Below are 27,209 nucleotides of genomic sequence, written 5' to 3' on the forward strand. Positions count from 1 at the left end.
CCTCAGCTGCTAATCTGGGACCACATATCCCAAACTGATTATTCCTCCATCCTATCTTGAACACATGACTCCATGCAAAAGGAGTAGACAGGTGAAAATGGAGGCCCAAGAAATTAAAGGATTGGATGGCAGAGCTTAAGGGATAGGATCTGAGTATCAGTTGCATTCCTATTTAAAATCATGCCCCAGAGTGGAGGCCAGGAGCATTTTGGTCCTGAATACATGTTTTCTCCAGCTGATCCTGAGTCACTGCAGTCTGTTGTGCAATCATCCCAGGGAAATGATGGATGGAACATGTATTCATATTCTTCCTAGTCAGGGTAGAAGAACCACAGCACTCTGGGACTGAAGCTTGGAGAAAATACACCCTCAAACTCCTATCTTGTGCATCTGGAATATGCTGCCAGGATGCTGATATCACTTCCAATGGAGCCTTCAGTCTATTTCTAAAGACATCCCTGAAAAGTTTTTCCAAAGCAAACCTCCATGGACTCCAGAGGGAGTTGATAGTTGATGACTGGACACAGAGTTTTCACTGGGTTCTTGTAAGCCTAACCTCAGACTATGGCACTCAGATCTGGTGCCATGCTTTATTTCTAATCCTGGACATTTTCTGAATTTTTTCAAGCCAGTTTTATATCATCTTTAGCTCCTCCTAATGGCAAACTTAGAGTATATGGATTTTGATTTTTATAGCTACTAGACCTCTGCAGTCCTTTTAATTTGTGAGAAGATTCTGTACCTCTGGAAACCGAAACATTTGCCAAAAGGTAGCCAAAACCTCAGAACCCCAAAATGATGGATTCCTATGGGAAATCTGGCTTTGTTCTCACAATGGGGAAAGAAGATAATCTCCAAGACAGCAGGTAATACAATAAACTGTTTTGAGATCTTCAAGTAGATGATGCTGGAACCATGAAAGCTTTTAGACTGGAGTAAGAATTAGGACATTCTAAACTCTTCTGGATAATGAAACCATTAACTGGAACCGTCTTTGCCCATGAAAACCATGTACCTCCTTCTGAAGCTGTGTGATTGCTCAACTACCAGAACTCAGTGTACTAGGGCATCTCTCTTTAGAGCAGAAGAAATAAAATCAGAGTAGAGTTTTACCCCAAACCCCGTAATAGAATTTGGCGCTGCCACTCTTGAGGGGCTCTTTGTACAGCTCACAAAATATAGTATCGTGTATAATGTTTCAGAAAAGTTAATAACACAAAGGAGATCAGCTCAGATAACCAGTGCCTCCTTGGGGAAGGCAGCCAAGTAACTCCAGAGGAACTTTAGGAAGGGAAACATCTGTCAGCTCTCAAGCAACCAGCAGAAAACCCCACACGTCTTGTTCTCAGAATGTCCTGATCTTCTTCATGTGCAACACTATTATTAAGATCAGACAAATAAGTGCCCAAGGAACCTTCTGTCTGCCTCTCTAGAAATGGTGTTTCAGTGCTAGCAAAAATATTAGAAAGCATTTTTTCTTTTTGTGACCAGCCTATTTATACCTATGAACTATTTGCAGACTGTTATCTAGCAACCCCTCTACATTTTACTCTTCCAGTTGAAAACTTTGAATGAAATAATGTTTGGCATCTCTGTGAAGCCATAGGGAAAAGTAAAGAGCTGTGAAAGTAACCCAGGGCTATGCAAATTCATCTCCTTGTTTGTGGATTGCAGTGTGATTTTTGCAGCTCTTCTGCAGTGGCATTTTCTGCTTTAGTTTTCTTTGTAGCAGCATTAACAATTGGCCCAGGGCTAGACATTATCTTCAGAGCATTAACTCATGTTCTGGTTCACATACCATGCCAAAAAAAAAAAAAAAAAAAAGTGGAAAAATTATCTGCTTATTTAAAATCCTGGATAAAAATGTTAAGATTCTGAATGGCTAAACTTCCCAGCAATTCCTCTAGGATAAGAACCAACTACAGTTGGTTCTTTCAGTGCTACCTGGTGAACAATCTCTTCCTATCATGCCATAAGGTGTAACATGGGACTGTGGCACGGCCTGCATCTGTCTGATGGTTTTCTGATAGACTGCTGGAAAGTTGTTACCTGTGATTTATAGTAGCACTTCAGATCTAACTTAGGTCTTTGTTTTTCAAGTGTTATTCATGTCCTTGCAGATAGTGAGAACACCTCTGTCCTCAGATGTTCCAGTATCCAGTTGGGATTCTGAAATTTAGTTAATTTACTCAGCTAGCAATGTTTATTCAGTTATCAAAACTGATTACAGCCATAGGATTTGTTGGTTGTACTAGATAAGGGCTCAAAGCAGTTTCAGTCCTAAATCTTTGGAATTCTGGACAGAAAAGAATGGAGGACACAAATATGGAAACTGCCACTGCCTCTGAGAACATATCCTGCTCAGAGAGAAGGGCTGCATGTTGCTTTGCTGGCACTGCAAAGGCAATTCTGCAAAGATAGTACAGGTAAAAGAACAAAGCTGGTGGCACTGTAGTTGTTATATGAAGCTGACTGGGCGAAGGTGGCGGGTAGAGCAAATCTGTTGTTTGCCTCTGACATCTATGAGTATGAGCCACCTGCTGTTACTGGTGCTACGTCCTCTTCTCAGCTTTTGCCTAAATGCTTGTATAATGAAGGACACAAACACCATTTTACTAATTTTTCTTTAGAAAAAGCTCAGGACTTAGCTGATAGTTGTTCTGCAGAAGCAGTGCAACAGGCATCTCTCTATCTGTCTGCATTGTGCATCAAGAGGGAAAACAAACTAAACAGCTCCATCTATACACCTGACACTTGTGTGATAACGATCCTGCATTCCCATCTCCTCCCTGCTAGCTCCCATTCACTAACACACATGTCTTGTTGTAATGGTGCCTCTGTGCTGTGCTTGAGCTGGGAAAAACAACAGCAGCACATTGGCAGGAGCCAACACAGTGCTGATTTAATGTTGATGGAGCACAGAAGGGCTAAGGCTCTAGAAGCTGCCTCTGCAGCATCAGCTTCCAATACCTTCCTGAGCAAAGCGGTAGGAAAACCAAGGCTGGCTGAGCAGCAGGATGGGATGGGGAAGTCGTGGTACTGCTGCTGCCTGGATCACTTTTGGGGCTAAATTTATATTTGTAAAGGGCCTTGCCCTTCTGTCGCAGCTTCCAGTGAAGGACAGTTAACCTGTATTACATTGTCTTTCTCTCCTTCCTCATCTATGTTTTTCTCATTTCCTGCTAATCTCTTCCCAAGAGAATCAAAACACAGCAGTGGTATCCCACCCTCCATGATGTAGTCCAGTTATTATTGAAGAATACAGCCTCTGCCAGCAGGTGACTGATTGCACTGGGCTGGACGCAGGTCTTAGCTGACAAGTCCAGCCAGAGGATTGAGGCAGGAGGATGTGATGTCTGTGGATTCAGAGCACCTTTGATGGATGTGTGACAGAGGCAGAAGGATAATGCTTATTGGCCAAAAAGACTATCTAGAAGCTCTGAGTGACACCTGCATCTTAGCACTGCCCATCTCTGTCAGGGTAATGCCTCACTTCAAGCACGAGGAAAGTGGCTTTTTTCCCTGCACTGCCTACCTCTTCGTAGCTGAATTCCAGGGCAAATCTACTGTTTTTCCCTACCCACTTAGGATGTGGCAGGCCAGGGCAGACTGGTCGCTGTATGCCCTATGCTGTCCATGCTCCCAGGCTGGTGGATCTGCTGCTGTCCTACCTTTCAGACTTTGGACTGAGCAGATTGTGAATGACTCAAATGCTCTCATCAGCAGATGTTGACTCTCCCCCTTTCACTTTCCGGGATGGAGGAAGAGACTGATTTATTCATATCACTGGGGTGGCAAAGGACTGAAGCGAATGCTAATAAAGTAACAACATATCCTCTGACATTATTCAGATCCTGAGGTTTAATGTATGCAGTCTACCCTTTCAGGATTTCAGCCTTCTCGTGAGTGATATTTTAATTTGCATCCAATTACAAATAAAGTGTGCACCATTTAACTTTCTAAGGGAACTCCGATAAGATGATGTGAGGTGCTGCTTGTAGCTTAATAGCTGCAGAAAGCTTTGCACCTATGTGTGTGTGTGCTTACCGCTGGATCACGGCTTCTCAGAGAGGCCAGGCTGCTTGTCTTTGTCACATGTTCCATACTGTAAACTGCTCAGGGAGATTCTTCTTTTGCTCAAGCAGTGATAGAAGGAGAAAGAAGAAAGTGAGAGGTGAGAAAAGAACATCACACAAATCCACCACCCTGCTGTACTGAGGACCTGAGGGAAGGCTTGATCTTATTACTAATATTCACTTTTATTACAATGACAATGCAAGGCATGCTGCAAACATAATAAATTGCCTGTCACCACCTCTTAGATTACCAGTGATCTAACAACAGTCAGCAAACCTGAAGCCATTAAGGCTGGGAATTTATCACTGTGCAAAGATGCAGATCACTGATCAGCTCCCCTCACAGGCTCAAGCCTTTCACAACCGCTTCGTGCCCAGACCTGCTGGACCTTTTCCTGAACTGAAGGCCAGCAATTGGTTTCACCACCTTGGTTTTTATATTGTAGAACCTGCAAACTGCTTTATCAGCAGAGTGAACTCCTGGGAGTAGGCATACTTGTCTGGCCTTTTTTGTCAAGATGTTTGCCTAACTACAGGGTTGATATAGTTTAACCACAGTGTTCTTACTGACTTTTTCTTGCTTAACTGAAGCTGCATGTTGTCTCTTTGATGTGTGGTCCTCAGGACTCACCAGAGACACAGACAGCTCTCTGGAGGAAGGAAGTCTCTGCCATCAGGATCTAGGACTCTCCAAGCAGTGGGCCCCTGCCATAGCTTTGGCTGTGTGCCTCCTCTCTGTGCTTCCTTGGCAGAAACACCCAGTGAACATGCATTATGTCTTGCCAGCAGGCAGTAATAACTCCAGTCATGTACAATCAGGACTGGCCTTTACTGCTCCTCCTTGTTCCAACAAAACAATAAAATTCCAGTCTCACACACAGCAACTCCTTTTTCTTTTGAAAAGCAGCAAAATAAATGTCTAAGCTATGATCCTTAGGACCTGTGATTCTTATCTGGGAGCATAGCCTGATCTCTGGAATATGTGCACCACATTGTGCAGGCAGCCTTCATCCGTGAATGGATTTACATCTCTTTCCAGAGCTGCGTGTCCTCACAACCCAATCTTCCTCTTAAATACCATGTGAAGAACAGAAGCACTTACTCAGAGATTACTGTGAGCATCACTTGCCATGAAGTATCGTTCTGAGCCTGGTTCCATGTTGCAGCTTCAGCCTAGATGAAGTAGCTTACTTGGACCGTGAGAAGATTTACCTGCTGTGTGGGCAGCTTCCTGGCTCACTTTTTGCAAAACTGAATCTTTAAAGATGGTTCTTCTTTCTTTACCTCATAACTTTGTTAATGCTTTTACTGAGCAAATATCAAAGGAATGTTGCCAAGACACCACATTCGTGATTATTAAGATTTATTTCTTAATTACTTCACTTGTCTTTTTTTGGCATTTTAGTATTTTAAGGGCATTTTCTATTCCTGGTATTGTTTTTGTTGAGAGATGAGGACACCCATGGAAGGGCACATCTGAAAAACTTCCTGGCTTCCCTCACGTGAAGACTGGGCTCTGCCACATTTCCCGTGATGCTGGCAGGAAGGTGTCTCTTTCCTTTAATTCCCTTTCCTTATCTTAGGTAGTGGTTGAATTAGTGGTGATGCCAGCCAGAGCCCATCAGCCCTTGGAAGAAGGGACAGGGAAATGGTTTTCTCCTCTGGCGCAGGAGTTTCCCTCACTATTCCCTACTTTCCCAGACTCTGATCAAGGACTAAAGTTTGAGATGACAAATAGTGAATCATTTGCAGTGAGAGCACAGGAACCTCTGATGAGCTGACGTTTTCTGACCAAGCAATGCTTTGCCGAGCAATTCCCTCCCCTCAGCTCTTTCTCTGCTTCCGTTTGCTGTGCCAACTGCTAGAAAATACAGTGTGGTGGTGTTGCAATTTGCATATCATTATTCTGTTTTAAAGAGAAGCTGAGGCAGCTCTGTTGAGCTGGAGCCTGGAAAGGAACCACAAGGGAAATGCGTCTGTTTGCTGCAGTGCAAACCGTGCAGCATCCATCCTGGCCTGTTACAGCGCTGAGCCCAGGCATGTGTGGACTGTTATCAATCGTGTCTGTCTTCTGCTGTCAGTCTGTGAGTACAAGGAGCAGAAAGGAAATCTAAACAGCCCTAATCCATTTTCCCTAGGCTGCAGTTCAGCCTCTCTCTCTACACATACCTTTGTACACTAGCAGGTGATCACTGTTTATGTAGAAAGAATTAAACATGGCTGGCTCTCTTCTCTAAATGTTTTCCCCAAGGTGAGTTGTGCAGCACAGAACACAGTGTAAAAGACAAAGCCTAAGCACTGCAGAGTGCTTAGACTCAGTTACATTGCTGCAGTCTCAATGTGTGGCCACGTGCCGCTGAGGAACAACTGGTATGTGCCAAAGGATCCGGGTCTGATCCTCCTTTCCTTGATATTTTGGAAACTAGTGCTTTGAGCTCTGGACAATACTGCATCCTATCTCTGTGGGCTTGTGGGATCCCACTGGGTGCAAATAGCAGCGTGCAGTGCTGGATCATCAAGCACTGGGCTCCCTGTGGAGACAAAAACAAGATAGGCACTCCCTGTCAGGTAGGGCACAAGGGAAGGGCTGAGGATCTTGCCCTGGGAATTAAACCTTTGCTTCTGTCGGCAGCAGAGCATATCCCTGAATAGTGCCATCCCACTCTATATCCATCCTTTCTTTCAGTCTGGAGGGCCGTTTCTACTCTGATTAACTCAAGACTTCCTCTAGTACCTTACACCCAGTTGTGTGATGCCTGTTGATGACCTTCAGGTTAAAGATCTTGACTTTTCCAAGCACTCCTGACCTCGTTCAGGAGGGGAAAAAAAAGTGTTCAGCTTTCCAAAACTTCAGCTGAGATGTCAGTTGTCAGCAGACTTTAAAAAAAAAAAGACAAAAAGCAAGACTGCCAGACTCAGGGAAGCACTAGTGAAGCTAAATGCATTAGGCGAAACAGCCACAAGATGATCTGTTCCAGCAGCTGTGTTGTGCACAGCAGGAAGTCCTGGCAAGATTACAGGCTCCAAGACCTATCCACAACATACAGGGACCTGTTGATGATAAAGGAGCATCTGTGGGTGCTGTTGATGTCTGAAATCAAAACAAAAGACAAACTGCTGCCTCTGGTAAACACTATCCCTATGTGTGAAATGCAGCTTTATCATCTTGCCTGGCTGAATGGTCTAATTAAAGCAATCCAGCATTGGTGAAGTGTTTGTCCCAAATCAATGCAGAACTAGTGTAGGTCTAGTGCCCAGTCTTCCTGTGGGGCATCTCACAGAGTCATAGAACCATTAAAGTTGGAAAAGATGCCTAAGATTATCTAGTCCACCTGTCCAGCTACCAGCAATATTGCTCACTAAACCATGTCCCTCAGAACTGCATCTACCCTTTCCTGAAACCTGCAGGGATGGTGACTGCACTACCTCCCAGGGCAGTCTGTTCCAACACCCCACCAATTTCTAAGAATAAATGTTTCCTAATATCCATCCTGCATTTCCCCTGGTGCAACTTGATGCCATTCGCTTTTGTTCTATCACTGTTACCCAGGAGAGGAGGCCAACTCCCACCTCATTACAACCTCCTTATAAGTCATTGTAGAGAGAGATAAGGTCTCCCCCAAGCCTCCCCAGTCTTCTCCAAACGGAACAATCCCAGTTCCCCCAGGCATTTCCCAAAAAAACTTGTACTTTGGAACAGCTCCACTGCCCTTTTCTGGAAGACTGGCCCCTCTGCAGGGCCTCACTGTCTTTCTTGTAGTGAGGGGCCCAAACTGAACATAGCACTCAAGGTGCAGCCCCACCACAGCTGAGTATAGGGAGAGAATCACCTCCCTGCTCCTGCTGGCTGCGCTATTGCTGATACAAGCCAGGATGCTGATGGCCTTCTTGGCCACCTCGACACACTGCTAGCTCATGATCAGCGAGCACTGAACAGCACCCCCAAATCCTTTTCTCATGTCAGACTGGAAGACCAAACTTTGCTTTAGATTCAGCTCCGGGACTCTAATCCCCTTCAGAGGCCTGTTGCCCTCAGAAACCACTCTGGCTTTTCTCAACATCCTCTGCTTTAAGTCTGGCAGCCACTGGTTGCTTTTCCTTGTGCCCACTCCAAGAAATAACACAGCTTTGCTGCGAGCCAGCAGCATCTGGCTCCAGCAGAACTAAGAAAGGACAGAATCTAGTCTCTTGGTATATACACTCCCATTACAGTTGGTCTCAAGTGTATGCAGGGCCATAGCACTTTCATTAGCAGGCACAATCCCAAAGTTCCTGAGCTGGGTGAGCAGTGCAGCAATGGTAACAGCAGTGAGTCCCAGCAGTGATACAGTTATTATTGATACAAAAGTTCAGCAGGCTCAAATGAAGATAACAGATGGCAGATTCAACACAGTCAAGATGGGCAATGAAGCTGCAGAACTGCCCACATCAGGAAGTGGTGGATGCTGGACAGGAAAGACTACATAGGCTCAAGAAAGACAAATCCACCAGGACACAGATGCTACACTTGGCTCAGTACTAAGCAGCACTAAACCATTCATTCGTTTGTATCAGTGGAGGCAGTGGTTACTTATCTCTGTATTGCCTGTACCATCTCAAACCACTGAAATCATGTCAACAGGCATAGGATGGTGGAAGGTGGCAGACTATGTACTCTGATCACTGCAGTCAGTCAACATGGAGTGCTTTGGCAGAAGACTCTGTATCTTCTCTCTTCCTTTGAAACAGCAGATTTTGGAATTTCATGGTAAAAAAAAAAGAGATGGAGGTACTCAGGCAGATACTTCTCTCTAGTCTTGCAACTGTTAGACTTTCAGAGAAAAGGAAGCTACTAGCATTGTAAAACCACAACATCTCTTGCCTTATCCTAGGCTGGCTGGTTGCCAAGCCAGTGAGGCAAATCAAATCCAATCACATCTCACTGCTTGCAGTGACCTGATGCTGAAAAATGCAGTTTTTCTGTCCGTGTCTTTACCTGCTACCTGTCTTCTGAACCACCCTTTGAGAATGCAGTTTGAAGCAGGGGGATATTCAGCTGTGCTCTACTCTTCTCCACAGAGATTAGTATTTTTTAATATTTTATTTATTTATTGAAGTCAGAGCTTTTGGAAAACAACTCCTGCCCTCTACAAAATGCTGCTTGAGAGCTTATGGAGATACAAACAGCAAGATTGTGGTCTCCATTTTAAATGACGCAGGAGCAAGCTGCACCTCTCTGCATTCTCTCTGCCTTTTTGTACTTTAGATTTTATTCTTCAACTCTTGATGGAGCCCTGGAGATAATTCCTTCAGACAGACAGTCCCCAGCAGCTTTGAGGATACTGCCTGCACAAGAGCAGCTGGACCCCCTCCACGTGCCCATGGGGCTAAAATGTGCTGATTATTTCACTGGAGAAGGTGGAAGGGGAGCGATGCACTGTGCCTGCCTGCTCAGCCTCAGTACATAGAACAGCTTAACCCCTGCACTGCTGCACCTCCTGCTCTGCTCTTCTTCTGGCCAGATTGTGTGTGTATGCAGCCTGGGACAAACCCAGGTGCTACATGAATGTCACCATTTCTGTAGCAGTAGAGTTGGCAGGAGGAAAAGAGATGAGTAATGACAAGACTGTGGCAGATGCAATGAAAGGTGGTAGCAAACAGCAAGGCAGAATGCAGCATTGAAAGCTTGAAGCATCTGGAATTAATGATCTAAGGGAAATAGCAGAGAGGAGCTGTAGCAGGAGCCCCATAGGCTGAGGGATGCCCATGCTGCTGTGGCACATGCCTGTCCTTTAAAGGTGGTCCCTGGGTCCTTGATTTCTCAGTTTGCAGGAATACGAGTGCAGGCTCTCCAAAATGCTTTGTGCTGGTTTGCAAGCAGACTCAGGAACTGCTTGTAGTGTCCTCCCCTTCTGGATCACTCTAGCTCTTGCTCTGCAATACTCCCATTTACACCTGAACACCAATATGTGAATGGAGCCAGTCTGATCCGCACCTGCAGAACACTTCAGTGTAACAAAGCAAGGAAATATTTGCAAAAGAGGGCTGTCTACCACTCTGTAGAGCCTCCACTTCTCGTCCCTCTGCAGAGAGTGCATTCTCTTCTGGTCACAGCCACATCCAAGATAGAAGGGGATGTGCTGCAGGTACCTCAGCAGCCTGTGCTGCTCCTCCCCTGCTTGCAGCGCTGCTGAGCAGCATCAGCATGAGGGAGCTCTGAGTTGAGCTGTCACAATCAGAGCAGGAAGCTGTGGGGAGAGAGAGATGCGTGGCGGACACCTGCTGTTGGTATGTTGAGGAGGGGGAAGAAGGCAAAGTTCTGGAGGAGAAATAATACCACAATAAAGGCAGAGGAAGAGAGGGGCCTGTCCATTCCCAAAGGAAGGTTTCAGCATCTCTCATTCTGCCGTCTTTTATCGGGAACACTGCACCTCTTGGGAACTGTTTAATCATCTTTGGACTAGACTTATGTCAGCAGGAATCAGCAAAGGATGACAAATGAGGTGGGAAATGTCAGCAAACCAGTGATGCCTTTTCCTGCCCAATCCTTCTTTTTGCTTTGAAGCCAAATATCTGCTGCATTTACACGGTGTGGGATTTTTTTGTCCATAAATACCATGTCTCACCCCTCATTCCCCTCAGAAAAACAAAACCTGGGGCATCCTCCAGGAGAAAATTTCTCTCACAGCAGTTTGTGAGCCACCACACTTACATAAGATTTGGCATTCTTCCCCTTCTGCCTCCCATTTCCTTCTCACACTCTCTAAAATCTTGCAGACTCATTTGTTTTCTCTCTTGCGTGTCCTTGGCAGATGCTTCCCTGTGTTTGTCTGAGGTCTGAGCAGACCTTGCATTCACCTGTCCTGCACTGGCACTCCTAATGGTGCCAAGTGGACATTTTCTGTCTGCAGCATAACCAAGGCCATATTTGCAAAACCACACTGATGTGGTACGAGAGCTGTGATTCATTCATGTATCATTCAGTGATGGGGCCTTTAATTCAATCGGTGGAGTCCTGCAGTGATGAATCAGTTCCAGTTAACAGGGATGGACTGTAAACTCAAGTGTAAGATGTGAACTTGTTAGGTCCAGGTATTTTGTGTATGTATACAAAGAGTTAGTTATTATTTCCCATGGTAACTTTGAAAGGGAAAGAAGACATTTTGCCATTTATTGTAGTAGTTACAAAATGAGAGCAAGATCTAGGTTTGGAGGCGTGGACTGTTTTCTAGGCAGGGAGCTATCTTGCCTCCTAAATCTCATGTGTAAACACAGCCCAGTCTGCAATGAAAGAGCCCACATGCTCCTCTATACATTATTCATCCATGAGGAGCCTCTGTTTATGCAGAGATTTCCAGCAGTCAGTTGTCCTTCCTAATCCAGCAACCAACACTGCAATCCGAGCTGTGTGGAAGGTTGTCTGTTGCTGTGGCTGTTTCCATTGGTGAAAGCTCCCTGTCTTAAGAGGGGCAGTGATTACCTGTAACACAGCACTAAGAAGAATGGTTCCAGGAGCAACTGATTACACCTGAGATTACAGCCAAGAAAACCCCGCGGGCTTGAGATCATGGGAAATCCAGGAATCTCTGACCTTGCACATTTTGCTCATTTCACTGTCAACTGATGCTAAATCCACACTAGTGAATGGCAAAGAAGGAAGAGGCTGGCTAGCAAAGAGTGAGTTTGATAGTATTGCTGCAGCCTTTCAAACCATTCTGTTCTTCTCTGACAGCCACTGCGGTTCCAGACCTGAGGAGGAGACCTTGCTAGCTGAGCTGGAACGTTGGTTTTTTTACATTGCTGCTGACTCAGCTCACCTGCAAGGTGAATTCTGAACTTGACCTATCCATTAATATTTCTTTCGATGTCTGGGGAGGCAGAGGATGGGAGCAGACCATTTGTCACCTCCAAATCAGAAGAAACACTTTGAAAGGTTCACTTGGAAATTGAAATGTTCGTAGGTTAGAGGTCAAACTTTCAGCTATTTTGCCCTTGAGTAATCCCATATGGGTTGGCATTGGCAAGAACCAGCAACCTGTAGTGCATACAGGTATGCTGCGTTACGCATCTGAAATGCATGGCCATGCATGAATATTGTCAGAGTCAGGCAGAAACAGCTGCAAAAACAGCACTGGGTTTGGATAAAATATGAAGTGACTCCATGGACCAATAAAGACATCAGGACGTGAGCTGCAATGGGGGGAGGAATTATTTCTGAGTGCACAACAAGACTTTTCTGTCACTGTTGGCTTTGGAGCTTTTAGCCCTCCTATGACAGTGAGTGCAGTTGTCAAAGTGTGGGTTAGATACCAATTGTAATTTATGTACTAATATTTTCTAACCAAGAGAGCATTAATTAGGGATCAAATCACTGCTCTGCTCTACCTACACAATTTGTTGGATGCAGAGAGAGCAATAAAAGGCTTAGCTCAGCTCTGCCTTGATTGTGAAGGACTGGAGCCTTATGGAGTGGAGATGGGAAAACCTGGTTGGAAGGAGCCAGCTGAAAGCCTGGCTGGAGATTTCATTAAGTGACTTCAAGCCTTAAATGTCTGCAGAAGGTTAGGGAGTACAAAGGCATTCATACCAGGGATTGCTTCCCAATGGGGTTGCTGAGGTGTGGGAGCAGCATCTGCTTGCACTATCTGGAGGTACAGGGGAGCCCATTCTAGGCTGAAGTTGCTGCTTTTTGTTCAGCCCTGTGGAAGGGCCTCTGTGCCTTTCCACTTCCCTTTCAGTATGCTCACTTGCCTAATGCTGCTTTCTTCTGCAAACCGTTGGCAAAGTGAAACCAGTCTGAAAGCCCAGCTGGAAAAATATGGCCAATAACAATTTTAATTCTTATGTGATGAGCAATGTCTGCTGGCAGCTAGCAAGCTGTCGATGTCAAGCTAGCAGAAGTCAGAGAGGAGGCTGAATAATGCCGCGCTCTGCAGTGACGTCAGCAGGTGATAATTCTGCAGCCTGAAAGTACTTCCCAATACAAGTTAAAATCATAACTCACCCTTTCTGGTGCTCAGTGGGTGGGCAACCATGGAGTTGGTCTTGGCAGCAGGGAGTGCTGCCCAGTTATGCAGTGTGACTGAGATCCCAGGGTAGAGAGAACTGTACAGTCAGCTGAACAGAGAATTATTTAGCAATCAGTTAGTTTAGGTTTATCTGGCCATCCACAGTGACAGACTGTTAGTGTTGGCTCATAGATTCTACAGCCCTTTTAAAACTCTCACCTTTGTTAATAAATGTGCTAATCAGCTGGAGTCCAAGGCTCCAAGCTGAAGGAGGATCTTGCTCTGAAAACTCTTTGCCTTGGAAATCTTACAGTATAAAGAAGTGAGATGGTGAGCAGGTGGAGGAAAGCACAGAGAGCTGGGGCACAGTGAGGTGGCCCCAATACACTTTGCTGTGTTTGTATTGAGTGCCCATTCTCTGAGAACCAGGCATGTTGGAGGTACCTTTAACTGGCAGCTGGAGTCTCTCTCTGATCCCTTCAAAATGCTTGGCATGAAAGGTAAGTGGAAGATTACAGAAGAGGTCTGCAGCAGTGTTGGGAACTAAACTCAGATTCACTGAGTTTTGAATTAGTGTAGTGGGTACAAATTAAACTGTTTTGCTAATATCTGAAAATATTTCAGTATTTACCGTTGCAGCTGTATTAACAAAGTCATCCACAGGACTGAGGGGGCCACAAACAATTCAGAAAACCTTATATGTAGGCAGTTATCTTCACACATACCACAGAGCAGAGCTACCTGACTGAATTTGATTCCTAGTCCAAGTCCTGTGCATCGCTCAGGGTGTCATGTGATAGGTATTGGTATCTACTGTATCCTCTTCTCTGATGATATAAAATTACATGCAAATTCAGCATTGCACTATTTCAACACTGTTGGGACTGCAAGAAGCATGGCATGGTAAAGGTAACCAAAGGAAAACAGTGGCCAGGCTAGAGTGGAGGTCATGGGAATCTCACCACTGTGTTTCCATCACTCTGCCCTTCTCAGTGCTCTCAAGATGAAGGTAGCCTCCATAAGAAAAAAAACATAGAAACCTCCAGAGTCAGAACTACATCATATTGGATTTATGCCCAGAACTGCCCTATTATGCTGCTTTCAAAAGATAAGTCTATAGCAGTTGAGGTTTTATAATTGAGATCACCCCTGAAGCACACCTGCTGCTCCTGCAGCCTTGTAAAGGAATGGATATTATTGGAGTAAGCACAGGATCTGAGCAATGCCTTTCTTTGTGGAAGATACCCAGTGAGCACAGTGTTTTCCCTGCCTCTTGCAGAGGCTCTAGCCCTTTCAAAGGGAAAGCTGTGATCCATGGTAGTGACGCATGAACATGATCTGTGATAGGGACTTCGAAGGGTGCTAGCCCTCTATCGCAGGACCTTTCATTTCCCTCTCTGCACTCCAGCCTATTAAAATTACCAGAGAACATATTCTACTACAGGTAAGTTTCAAAACTACTAAAAATGGTTTGTAATCTGTTAAAAATGCAGGGAGTTTTCTCTAGTAGTTTTGGTAATTGTGTAGGCTGTGTGAAGTATTTTCTAACTTGTTTGGTCTGCTTCAGATCTGACGTAGCTCGAGCGATGTAGCAAAAAACAATTGCTGCACTTAGTCATTAATGAATGGAGGGCCATATATCTCACTCATTCTGTTAATATGCTGCCAGCATATTAACATTAACATAGATAGGTATTTTCAGTATGTTATGTTGTTACTCGGGGCGTTATGCAACCACTCCAGTTTTATAAGGTCTGCACCCAGTGCCGCCTTTATTCAAACAGCATGCTGAAAGCCTCAGATGGAGTGGAACTAAGGACCTCGTGCAGTGTCAGTGGTTTGTTCACATTGTTCGCTATGCCAACAGCTGTGAACATTTTGTATGGATAGAATTAGTGATGAAACTTCTGATGCTTGAGTTCTTTCTGATGGCCAAAGGATCAGAGAAGTGGCATTTGTCCATGTTGCTTCATACTGACAGAGAAAAGAAGCCTGCAAGTATATTTGTTTGCTTAAGGGTTTTTCTTTCCTGATGTGATTATGCTTTTTTTTTTTTTTTTTTTCTGGGCTTTTGCAATACCAGACGTGTCAAATCCTCTTGTATTTCTCACTATTGATGGAATACTTGGAAGGTACCTAAGTGGAGACAAATGTACAGATTTATCTCTGGACTATGAATATAATTGCCGGTTACCAGCCATGAATAATTCCCAGATTTCTCTTCCTGTGCTTTCCCTATAGACAACTCTAGGGTGTACAGACCTTTGATATGAGCTCCCAAGCCAGTAGCACCACCTGCTACTGCCTCACCTGCTGCTTTTTGTCTCTTGGCATGAAATGCCTGGCTAAGGTTACTGGCCCCAAGAACCCAACAGCTGCTGAACTGGATTATTATTTGCAAGAAAAGGAGCTAGGGAAATAGAGAGACTAGTCACTTACTTGGTGGTTTGGGGTTTTTTCCTTTAAATAGGGAAAAGTCATGAGGGTAAAAGGAAATAAAAGAAGCTTTGTTTGAATTGTCGGTTTTGTGTCCCGTTCCTTCATCCCTTTAGAGTAATCAATCCATACAGCTTCTGCCAGCCCAAAGCTTGTTCTTAGCACCTGATAAAAAAAGTTTTTCTTCTATGCCAACAGAGAATACAGCTGACTACAGTTAGTCAACATTCTTCATAAAAACAGGAATAGAAGATGCCATAGCATTTTATTGTAGACCTTGGCAGTGCTGTATGTAGAAGATAAAATCACATCAATCCTCACTCTTCCCCTCTTAACGCACCCCAAAGTTGTATTGGCTGTTTTTGCTAAGACTTTTGGAAGGCTCTCTGTGTTTGTATTCAGCTTTTATTTTATCACGTTTACCATATCCCTGTTTGAGACACATCCTGTGCCTTTCTCTACTTCAAACCTCTTGTAAGCTTGGACCAAAACTTTTTATTTCATGGTGTTTGTCCTTCCACATGGTTGTATTAGAAAGCATTTTGATTAAGTGGGCTTATGGCTAAGTAACCAAGATCCTTCCATTCCAGAGTGATGGCAGACACTCCCCTGTATTCAGTAAGATATTTTGCAGGACCTCACCTGGGAGTGTGGCACTGCTCCTGGGCACAGCTGTTGGATGTAGAACATGATTATTATTATTTACATCCCTTTTTTCCCTCTCTGTCATCTTTTATCTTCCTTAAAACAGAATTAGTCTGAGTACCACAGTGTTCCTGTGAGACTTGGAGAGACAGTAAGAATAATTCTTATGGAACTATTCAACAGCTTCTGCTTAAACTCTCCTTTCCTCTCTCCTCCCCATAACTGAAGACTCTTACTTCTCTCTTTAGCAGTTCCCCTCTCACCTCTAGCAAATACCCTTTGAGCAAGCCAACAGCACTGCTGAAGAGCGAACCTGTACAGAAGAGTTTCCACTCTTCTAATTTAGAACTGAGGGATTACAAAAAGGCTCAGCCCAGAGCACGAGGCAGGAAGAGCTGTTGTACAAATCAGTGGTCTCCAAAGTATGGTGCAGATATCCCAGGAGGTGCACAAGATGATCCATTGGGATGCAGGAAGAAAATATTAGAACATCGGGTGTACATGTATAGAATGTATAAACAGATAAATATACATATTTTGGGGCGGAATGCATGCTCAATTTTTTTTTTTACTGATGGCAGCATTCAATCAAAAAGTTTAGGTATGACATTACCACGCTACATTGCCACAACAGACCTCCTCTTCCAGGCTGGCAGGGGTTTTGGGCTGGAATGGTAGAGCTAAAACCGTTCAGGCAAGGAGCCAATAGACCAGCAATTTCAAGTCCATTTTAAACCTAGATATAAACAGAACAGCACAGAGACAGGAGTGCCCCACATGAATAAAGAAATGACCATGTAAAGAGCTCTTATGGGCTGGTCTCTGCATAAATGCAAACTGCATTAGAGGGCTGGACAAGCAGAACAAGTAGGGTTGACGTGATTCAGTGTTTGCCAAGCAGTTGTTGTTTTCTGTTTTGAAGGAAGGCTGTGATGTCCTCAGCACAGAGGCTGACAGATGGTGATTTCTGTTTTAGTGAATGTGTCTTGGATGGACTGTCTTCCAATATAAGAACATACATTTTACTATCATTTAGGAAGCAAAATGTAGGCAGCATATAAAGAACAAGAGATATTTTGTTCCATTAACGTAGATACTTGCAAACTTTGTAGCATGCTGTTGTGTTAGGCAGTGCTTCAGCATTCACTTTCAGCCTGTCATCTTAAAGAAAATAAAGCACTTGAAACAAAGGGCAAATATTTGCCTGCTGATAATTTAGGGACGTGGACATCTTATTTTTTTGAGAGAGAGTCTTGTTTTCTTTTGTGTTTTCTTTTTTTCTTCTTGCTAGAGCTGTCTCTAAAAACGTGTGATTTCAGGGTAGGAGAAGAACAGGACTCATTCTAGAGGGGCAGGAGAGCTGGAAGCCCCGCGAATTTGCCCAGCATTGCCTTCGCTCCTTGACTCTCTACGCCCAGCGCCTCTTCCTGCCTCTCTGGTTACGGGCGTGTTTCTCTGTCTCCGTATTGCCATCTACCGGTGAGACTGCCAGGAGGCCACCGGGTGTGACCAACCTCCTCCAGTTGAGGAAGGCTCAGCCTCAGTGTGAAGCACTGTACGACGTGGGGCACGTTCCCTACCGGCTGACGCTAGCAGGAGGGCCAGTGCCCCTCAGCTGTAGATGTGATGTAGCACATGCGTGGTTTGAACGTTGTTGTTCTGTTTCTGAGTGTGGAAGAGAACATGGAAGAAAGCCTGAAGCGATCCGAGTGAGTGCTGGTGTTGGGGCATTAGGGACCCAGTTCAGCTCTGCCCCTCCTTTGGTTTTATTCTGCTATTATCAAAGTGGCATGAGGGCCAGCTTCTATCAAAGATGCTAATTTTGGCTGACATGACTGCAGTAGGTTAATTAAGCAGGAAAAAAAAAAAAAAAAAAAAAAAAAAGGAGGAAAAAAAAAAAGCAGTGAAGGGAAGAAGCTTTAACCCTTCTTGTTTCCTCACAAGCTCTTGAAAAGGGAGCTGTTCTCTGAGCCACCCTTGGATGTGTAACTGTCCCTCCTTGTCTGCCTGCTTTCCAGTCAGTCCTGCTCCTCAAGGGTGTTTGTGCAACCAGCTTCTACCATCCCACTCCTTCTTTGACTCTTTTAGCAGCCCTGGGATTCCCTAGATGAAGGCTGAGGAATCAACAGAGCTCTAGCAGGCCAGTGAGAAATGTCTGTTGGGGCATCTGGCATGGCCTCTATAATTGCTTCCTCCTGCTGCCCTTTCCCTTGCCAGCCCCAGGGTGGTTTCCGAATCTCCTTGCCCAGGATATATTCCCCATGTGGCAGGGGAAAATCCACAATCAGCTCCGTTAATGTTAAACAGATTACTTTCCCAAACAGTTGCCAGAACGTACGTTACTGGTTAACCACCCTCTCTTGCACTGGCAGTATCTGATGTCAGCAGCAGGATAAAGGCACTGCGCAGCGCTGTTCCTTGTCTTCTGGTGGCACTGCACCGTTCCCCATCTATAAAGAAGTAGGTGTTGGTGCTGCTGCTATTAGAGCAGCTACCCCATTCTTCCTCCATTGTTCAAACTGGGTGCGATTTGTGTGGGTTGTTTTATTTATTTGTTTTAAATAGCAACACAAAGAAAAAGAAAACATCAACTACAGCCTCTGCAGGCTTGTTAATACAGCCTTAGAGCTTGTCTGAATTCAGTCAAAAGGTTTGTTTTAAAATAACTTGGGTTTTTTTAGCACCATGTACCACACTGAGTTTTTTAATACAAAAAGGATAAAACCTGAGGTAGAAAGATGGTGGTAAGAATGGTGTCTTGTAAAAATGCCTCTAGACATGAGGCTGGCAGCAGCACTGCCAGGCGTTGCTGGAATAATCCTTGTGTCTTTGAGTTACGCAAGTAGCTACAGTGTCTTCATTCTGTGCCTGTCTAAGGCCAGAATGCTGGTGGTTCAATGGATGCCACTGTTAAGGCAGAGAGCAGAGAGAAAACAATTCAAAATTCATCAGCAAATGCATTGTCTGCACACACTTAGACTGGAAAAAGCAAAACCTCTGCAGTACTGTTTACAGAGCATTCAGTCAGCCCCAGTTTCAACAGCACAAAATCCTCAGGTGCTCTTGGCATAGAATTAAGATCCTGTTCTGTGGTGTGAGGAGGAGGTTCGAAGCAAGAAACACATTTTCACTTGAATACATTACACTCCAAATCAGGTGACGTGCAAAGCCTGCTATTTGATTGGAGAGGGAGCTTGATTCCTTCTCACGGCTCTCCTCTTCTAGCAGGACAAACCTACCTTTCAGCAAAAAGAATCTAGGCTTAAATTCCAGGTTATTACTTTTAAGCACTTCAATCCCTCCAAGTCATAACTCCCCTCAAGAGGACTATAGGCAAGGATGGGATTTGGTGACTTCTCTCATTACTTTGTTTCTCCTGGCTGGATTCTCCCTGTTCTCTGCCATCCTTCTGAGCAACCACTTTTCTTACTGTTTGGATTTTTTCTTATATTTCTCTTCCAGCCTTGCTTTCTGAAGGGATTGCCTCTTCTTCCCCAAAACACCCTTTGCATCATTTAGACATTCCTTCAACAAAATGCATAGCTAGTGCATAGCATTCTGGCATGACTCAGAAGTCCTCATGGATGAGCTAAACACAGCAGTGCAGAAACCAGATCAACAGCAGTTTTCATGAAAACTTAGCTATACTCCTGTCATGGCATTTCTGTTCTGCTTCTTTCCCAAACATTCTACTTCCATGTATGGCCACAGCAATCTCAGAAGGAAAGGTGTGCTTAAAATCCTAGTGTGGACAAGGCAGGTTGTATTGATTGGTCATGTTTTGCTTTCCTTTATGGAGAACTGATCAGTTTACACATTGAAAACATGTCCCTTCTCCTCTTCCACTGCCATCAATAAAGGCAAAACCTGTCTGCTTTGGACTGACATGCCACAGATGAGCCATTCATTTGTACTCAGCTAAGAGATTTTCCAGGTTGTGGTAGCAGGGTGATGTCATAGGACTGTGGTTAGAAACTTCTGTCTTATGCCCAAAGGCTGTGCTGGAACAACAAAACACCAGGCATTGTGGGCTCTCTGGGCCTCATTTTAAGTTGGTGGGTACCCCATTTCTGCCCTACCTCTTGCAGTCCCTGACTGTTTTGAGCCCAGGCTTCCTCCACCCTTGGCCCACATTTCTCTTTATCTCTGTCAGAGGGAATGGGCCTTGCAAGGAACTGCACGTGAAAGCAATGCTAATCAGTGCCGAGAATGCTGGTTGGGTACTGGATGTTACAGTAAATAGTTTCATGTGTCAGGTTCAGTATGTGTCTGATAATGCACTGCTAGAACTATCTTCTGTGCTGCTTCTGAGCTGTGAGGAGTTAATGCAGGCTTTCACTTGTGCTTCAGGGATTGCCATGGCTTCAGAAAGGCAGCACTGCTGGCGGAGCACGAGATCCATTTTTCATGATGAAGCTGCAGTAACATGATGCCAGTGGGACAACCGAGTTTGAACATAACTGGAGCATCCTGATGGGTTGTGAGTAATGTTATATCCATAGTTAAGTGAATGCACAGAGCCAATCTTTTTTAGCTGTTTGCACAGATTTCATTCTTCATAATTGCTCAAAATGCAATCATTTGGATGCTCTGTCACTGTGACCAATTCCTTAATTAGGTTAACATTGCTACAAACATGGTACTACATGAGAATCTTGGCTTTAAAATAAGTTTATGAAGAGTATTTTGAATTTTAATTATGGAATTTTAATTACAGAATTTGACTTCTAGGTAACTGCTTGCAGTGGATGGAAACCCCTATGCTCAGATAGGAGGGGGTTAGCTCACTGAAATTGCAATTTGCTTATCTGCAATTCCACTTGTAGGGACACTTGTTACATATTTTCACATTTCCCTGCAAACACCAAATCCATTTTGAAATGACAGTCAAGATTCTCATTCCTTTTGATTGAGAAAGCCAGAAGGTTCTGAAAAGACCCAACTGCAAGATCTGGTAAGACTCACAATTTGGTGGGACTGAGATCAAGGCAATGCAAGTTGCAAGACTAGAAAGGAACTCCAAAGCATCACTATGGGCTTTTTTTCCTTTCCTCACAATGTGATTTTCATTAGTCATTTACTCAGCCTAGCAGATGCCAACATGCAAAGAGCAAATCTCTTCCTCCAAGTGTAAATATTTATAGATCATATTCAGTGGTATTTAGGACTCTGCAAACATATTGTCAACAGTTCTAACCAGTCTTTTCCCTAATTGCTGCTTGAGAGTTGGCAGAGGCATGTCCTCTTTGCAAACATGGTTATAGGGAAAAAATAAAAAATGATAGCAGGCTAAATAAGTTTCTGGATAATTTGACTGGAGTTACAGCAGAAGACAATATGGCCCACAGCAGGTTAAACTCTGGTACAGGAGCTTTTACATAATACACAGAGTGTCTGGTGGTCTCCATGCCCCTAAGAGACAGCTCTCCTCCACAGGTCTGCCTTGGCACTGCACTAAAAGGGCCATAGTGTAGAGCAGGCAGGTTTAGCCTTCCACATGTTTGAAGGGATGTAATTCCACCTCTTCTTCAATGTAATAAGAAATGCATGACTATTTTTTGCATTGCCTCACGTGACGTTTATTTGAGTAATTCAGAAAAGCAAATATTCCTGATCCTAATCACCATCTGTTCTGAAAGAAAAGAAAAAAAAAAGAATATTTTTATTTCTTAAACACAGAATTGCTCTTTGTTCTCTCTCAGTCAGTGAAAAATCCTGAATGGGTTAACATCTGGGACATTACTTGACTATATTGGAGCCATGTCTGTTTAAACTATGATCCTGAAGCCTTCCTTCCTGCACCTCCAGCCCAATCCCCTCTGACAGCATTTCAGTGCATCCCATAATCTCTGCTCTCCCGACAATCTATAATAAATACTAACCAACAGGAAAATCAGGAGTGGCTTAGCCCTCATTTATATGCTGTGAAAATTTGCTATCGCCAGCATGTCTCAGCACCCCAACCTTTCACAGGGGGCACATAAAGTTGCAAAGATCTTTAAACACCTTTCAAAATGATGTCCTCTGCGATACTCAAAAGAAACAGCCTGAGCAGCAGCAGGCGTGCCCTGTGCATGAGCAGGGCATGCTCATGGCACGACGTTCTATTCGTTTGCACGATCACAGCTTTTCTTCAGTACCTGTATTTTCCTATTCCACTTCTGGCCTTCTTCATATGCTTTATTATTTATTTATTTATTTATTTTCCTGAGACTGTTTCTATGAGAAATGCTCTTGTTCCCCACTACACCAACCCTAGAGGCTATGTGCTGCCCTGCTTTTCCTCCATCACTGTGTTTGGTCCTGTCAGATAATCTGCTCTACAGCACACAGTCCTTCCCCCCAGTTTCAGCTGTCTCTTTTAATTCTCCCGAATAACTGAGTTTCTTCCTTCCTTCCTCCTTCCCTGGGAAAGAGGGGAAGGAATATTTCAGTATATGTCAGTATCTTACACGGAAGATGGAATGATCCGTCTATACAATAGATGCAGGCAGACATGTTTTAAATTGAGTCCTAAACGTGGAGCTCTGCATTTCATCTGTTTTTAATTATCTGATGGATCATAGTATCAACTCCTCCTCCTCATTGCTCACTTATAAAAGAAAATTTACGTTCTGAAATTACATCAGAATGCGTGAATGGTTTCAGCATCACTGTCATTTATGGCAATTAGCAGCTGAAATCTTCATTGATTTGAGGCATCAGGGGCTCCTTCTTCACCTCATCAACGGCACAAGCACAGAACAAAGCACAATGCAATACCGACTGTGCCTCTGTACACACAGCTGACCCCTGCACCGCTTTCTGAAGACAATCTGGAAACAACCCGAAGTCGCTGAACGCAGGAGGGAGACAGCTCTAAATCGAGCACCTACAGCTTAGAGGAAGCTGTGCTCGTGCCATGTCACGGTGCCGGCTGCAACTATGCAGCGCTGCTCACACGACACCGCCTATACAGACCCCAGCATGCAGCCCGGGCGCAGGCAGCCCGCTGCGCTCCCGATACGTCACTTCCGCAGACGCGTGGCTCTCTCCGCTCGTTGTTTCCGGCGTGAGCCGCTCCGCCTGCGCAGCGGAGGCTCCTCCCCACCGCTACAGAATGGGGCGTGGCTAGAGGAAGGGGGCGTGGTCGTGGCGGAGGAGGCGGGGCCAAGTGCCGACGGGCCAATGGGAAGAGAAGAGGGGCGGGGACAGATGCGGTAGTGGGGCGGGGCGCGGCCGAGGCATGTGGCGGGGCGCAGCGGCTCGGGGTCGCGGTCCTTTCCCCGGGGCAGTGCTAGCGCCGGCTATGCGGCCGTCTTCGTCGGGGTGAGTGTCTCTTCCGGTCCGATGCCGGGCTCCTAGGCCTGAGGGAGCGAACCGCGGGCGGCCGTGGGACCGCTGGGGAGGGCCGGTGTCGGGTGCTCGTCCTGCGGGGCTGGAGGTGACGCGACGTGCGTGGGGAGCGGGGAGCTACTGGGGTGGTCGGGGGAGATGCGGCCCCGCGTGTGTGGAGGGCTGGGAACGACCGACACCGGCCTCAGCCCTCGGGTAGAGGGCAGCTGCCGGGTCGGGGCGCCGGGACATCGCGCTCAGACCTAACTGTGTTCCGGGGGAGCTCGGGAGCGGCGGTGCTTTCTTGGTAACCTCTCTTTGTCCCGTGTGACTCCTAAGCCTACCCAGCGTTTCCTCTGGTTGTCCCGTAGACCATCCCCCTTGAGGTGGCAGTGATGCTTGCAAGAGGTTGAAGAGATGTGCCCAGGCACCTCCTGTCTGAATAAATAATGCAGGCTGTGTGGAACTGAGATCACCTTTGTAAGCACGTTCCACTTTGGCGTCCTAATAGAGTCTCTTATCTCTTCATACCTTAGAGGAAGGTTCTCAGCAGGCTTAGCTGTCCCCTGGGCATTGCCGTGATGCAGGAAGGAGGCTCTGAGTTCCCAGTGCAGCATCCTGGGGGCTGGGGTCAGGGCATCCCCCAGCACCTCTCCTCAGTCTCCCAAACTTTGTCTTGTAGGAAGACAAATCCTGTCTCAGTGTCCTTTTGCACAGGGTGGGTAGATGCCTGTGCATTGGCTGACTCACCCCCTTGGTCATGCAGCAGCACTCTTTCCCAGCTAGCTGAGTTACTTGGCTGCTTATCGAAGGCACACCATGGAAGCATCGACCCTCCCTGCCTGAGCTAACCTGCAGCCTTGTTGAGCTGGGTGAACTCCCTGATAGGGAGCACCATGCGCCCTTTAAATCTCAGAGGCTTGTGGCTGGTTGACAGTGAGTCTATGAGGTCTGTGTTGATGTGGTGTCTCTCTCAAGACAGTGTGCACTTCCCTGTTAATTCCATTCATTCACCATAATCATCAGCTATAGGTATGTTAGTGCAGTCCATTACATAGTAATGGGAGGTTTACAAGGGATCTTTCCATTTTTATTAGCTTTCATGTCTAAAGTAGATCAGTGCACTTGCTGTGTGCATATCCTGCTTGGTTATTGTTGAAATGCATCATACACATTTATAGGCACACATCCTTTTTGTATTTTCATGGGGAAAAAGTTTGGACTACGTGTCCCTTAACTTGTAGGTGCAGGCATCTTTGTTTTTTTGTTCTAGTTGTAAATTCCCTGCTGGATTTGTGAAATCATCTGCCAAAAAGCAGACTTTGCATCTGGTTATCTGCTAATGAAATTCTAATTGGAACCTCTGTGCAACCCGCAGCCTCAGCCTTCCAAATGAAGTCTCCTGGCGCAGACTTTTCAAAGGTGATAAAAGTAAATTTGCAACTGAAATTTCAAGCTTCAGTGATGAAAACTGTCCATGCTGAAGGCCTGATAATGTATTTTAAAATCTCTTGCTGGGCAGCCTGGATTATAAGGCAAGTGCCCTTTTAAATGTAATAGCTGTCTTCTTCAGCAGTGGGTGACAAAGTTTTTAAAGGAAAATGTTGCAGGGATGTTAGAGAATGGAGATATTTGGTTTAGGTGGTGTGTGCAGGGAATGTCCAAAACTTTGCCTGATGAAACTCTGAAGAATGGATTGGTTTGGGGGTAGGTTTTTGCCTCCCTTGGTCCCTGGATGGCCCTTAGGAAACATTTTTTTTTTTTTTTTAGTACACAGTCCTGCTGACATCTTCCTGAGCTCTGGTGTGTAGCATTAAGCAAACACATGTCCTGTGTACTGTCATTCACACTTGAACCAGTTTCATAAATGGAAAGCGCTATAAAGCAAGCCCAACAAGAGTTCACGCCAGTGTGTTTAAAGTAAGAAATGAGCATGGAAGTAGGAGGAATGAACCTGAAGCTGTGTGTTCATACACCAGAGAAGCAGGTGTGTGGCAGAGGCTGCTTCATCCTGGTTGATGTGCACATTGTGGGCTTGGAGCAGTGCTGTGCTTGGTGTTAAAGTATTTGGTGTTCCCTTTACAGGTGTGCTGCAGCCCTTCTGCTCTGACCTGTTACTGGGTTGGAAATCTGCTGTCATGGCCGTGTTCAGCCAATGCGCTGTTTTAGTTCATCCTTCCCCTTGAGCTGTTACTTGAGGTTTGGTACAAACTCCTAACATTAAGAGCAATTATGCAATGGGAAAGCTGAAGAACCCACTGCTTCCTCCTTCAGCGCTTCTGTGCAGATCCTCAACTGCAGCAAGTTGCTACAGCTGCTGTGCAGAACCATGGCAGCCCATGCCAGCTGACTGCCCGCCCTTTGAAAGGCTTCCATCAATGCCAGGTGGCTTTTTGAAGGGGATCTTCATCCCATTAACAGATATACCTGGCACAAAGTTTATTTCTTTGGCAGGTGAGAGAACCCCCGCTCTGCACAATGATTGCTGGATGGAATTTTAGGTTTGTGCTGTGCTGGAAGCCAAACTGTGTGTTCTTAGCTTGGAGAGGTCTCAGTTCATTCTGATTCATTATAGCCACCCTGCTACTGATACCCTGCGTGTTCAGGACGTTGAGGATAGCTCCCAAAGGGCTGTTGAGTTTGTTGGCTGGAAAGCCAAGAAGTCTTCCAAGGTTAACTGTGCGATATTCCTTGAGTCTATTCTGAACTGCATGGAATTTACAAGCACTTCATGCTTTTTTTTCCTCCTATCTGTCATGTTGCTTTGGACTGAATTTACCATTTTCATTTTGTGAACGAGATTTGGAGGAATTAGTGAAGCTTGTGAGTTTGACAGCTGTAGTTGTAAGGATGCTGCTGGCACTATGGGCATGACAGCGATGCTGGAAATGAAACTGGCAGAAGCTTGCTGTGTGCTGTGCAAATGTCACTCACAGCTCCTCCAGCTCTTGGCTGCTGGTACTCCAAGAAGGCTGCCTGGCAGGTGGCATAGGGTAGTGCCTGCAACAGAGTGTCCTTGGCCAAGTGCTGTCTCCTTCCAGTGGAGTCCATGCTGCAGGGCTGTGTGCCTTGGGTTTGGCATTACCTTGGGTAGGCCTGCAATGAGGCCTCCTCAGGTCCATTTTGAATTCAGGCAGTGCAGGTGCCAGAAGTCCTGGCAGCCTTTTTACTACCTTTGATGGCTTTGCTTTTCTCTGCTGCTGTGGGCTTTGCCTCTGTGATCTGATTTTGACTTTTGGTGCTGAGAAGTGGAGGTGCTGTTGCACTGCCACAGCTGCTGCTGAATGTCACCGGGTGGGACTGTTGGATCACCTTGACAGGGGAGGTTATCAGTGTACAAATGCCATATTTCTTCTTCTCTGAACCCTCTTCACAACCATCACTGCTTCTTCTAAGGACAACCCTCTTCCTATGCCTGTTAGGTGGATGTGCATTGGAGTGACTCAACAGCATGACAGGCCTTGCTGAGTCCTTTAGACAGACTGCTGTGCGGTACGAAGCATGACAGGGAACATTTGCCTGGCTTGGTGTGTGGGAGATGCATCCTTGTACCAGGGGAGAGGATGAACTGCAGAAGGAAGGCATTGGGATTGCCTTCCTGAAGTGCCAGGGAGATGATGCTCAGCATGGAGAAGTGCTTGGGCAGAAGATCTTCAGCGTACACTTCAGACAGAGAAGATGGAAGGTTTTAAAATTTGCTTGAAATAATAATAATAAAAGTTAGAGAAGAAAATTTGGTGAAACAGATGAA

The 27,209-nt window shown here is 45.3% G+C and overlaps 1 protein-coding gene across 5 annotated transcripts in view; it reads left to right on the plus strand.

The window, feature by feature from the left end:
- Positions 1-27,209, plus strand: part of CUNH11orf24 (chromosome unknown C11orf24 homolog) — an 86,718-nt gene that overhangs the window by 41,157 nt on the left and 18,352 nt on the right. For 2 of the 5 annotated variants that reach the window (XM_052694938.1, XM_052694932.1), the window contains one exon: positions 20,495-20,624. The gene's annotated coding sequence lies outside the window, so the exon portion shown is untranslated. Of the gene's footprint in view, positions 1-20,494; positions 20,625-23,352; positions 23,453-25,543; positions 25,913-27,209 lie in introns of those variants that run through there. The other 3 variants (XM_052694931.1, XM_052694930.1, XM_052694934.1) reach the window with 3 other exon arrangements.

This window comes from Tympanuchus pallidicinctus, unplaced genomic scaffold, assembly GCF_026119805.1.
Source record: "Tympanuchus pallidicinctus isolate F22 unplaced genomic scaffold, pur_lepc_1.0 scaffold3, whole genome shotgun sequence".
Classification (NCBI taxonomy): domain Eukaryota; kingdom Metazoa; phylum Chordata; class Aves; order Galliformes; family Phasianidae; genus Tympanuchus; species Tympanuchus pallidicinctus.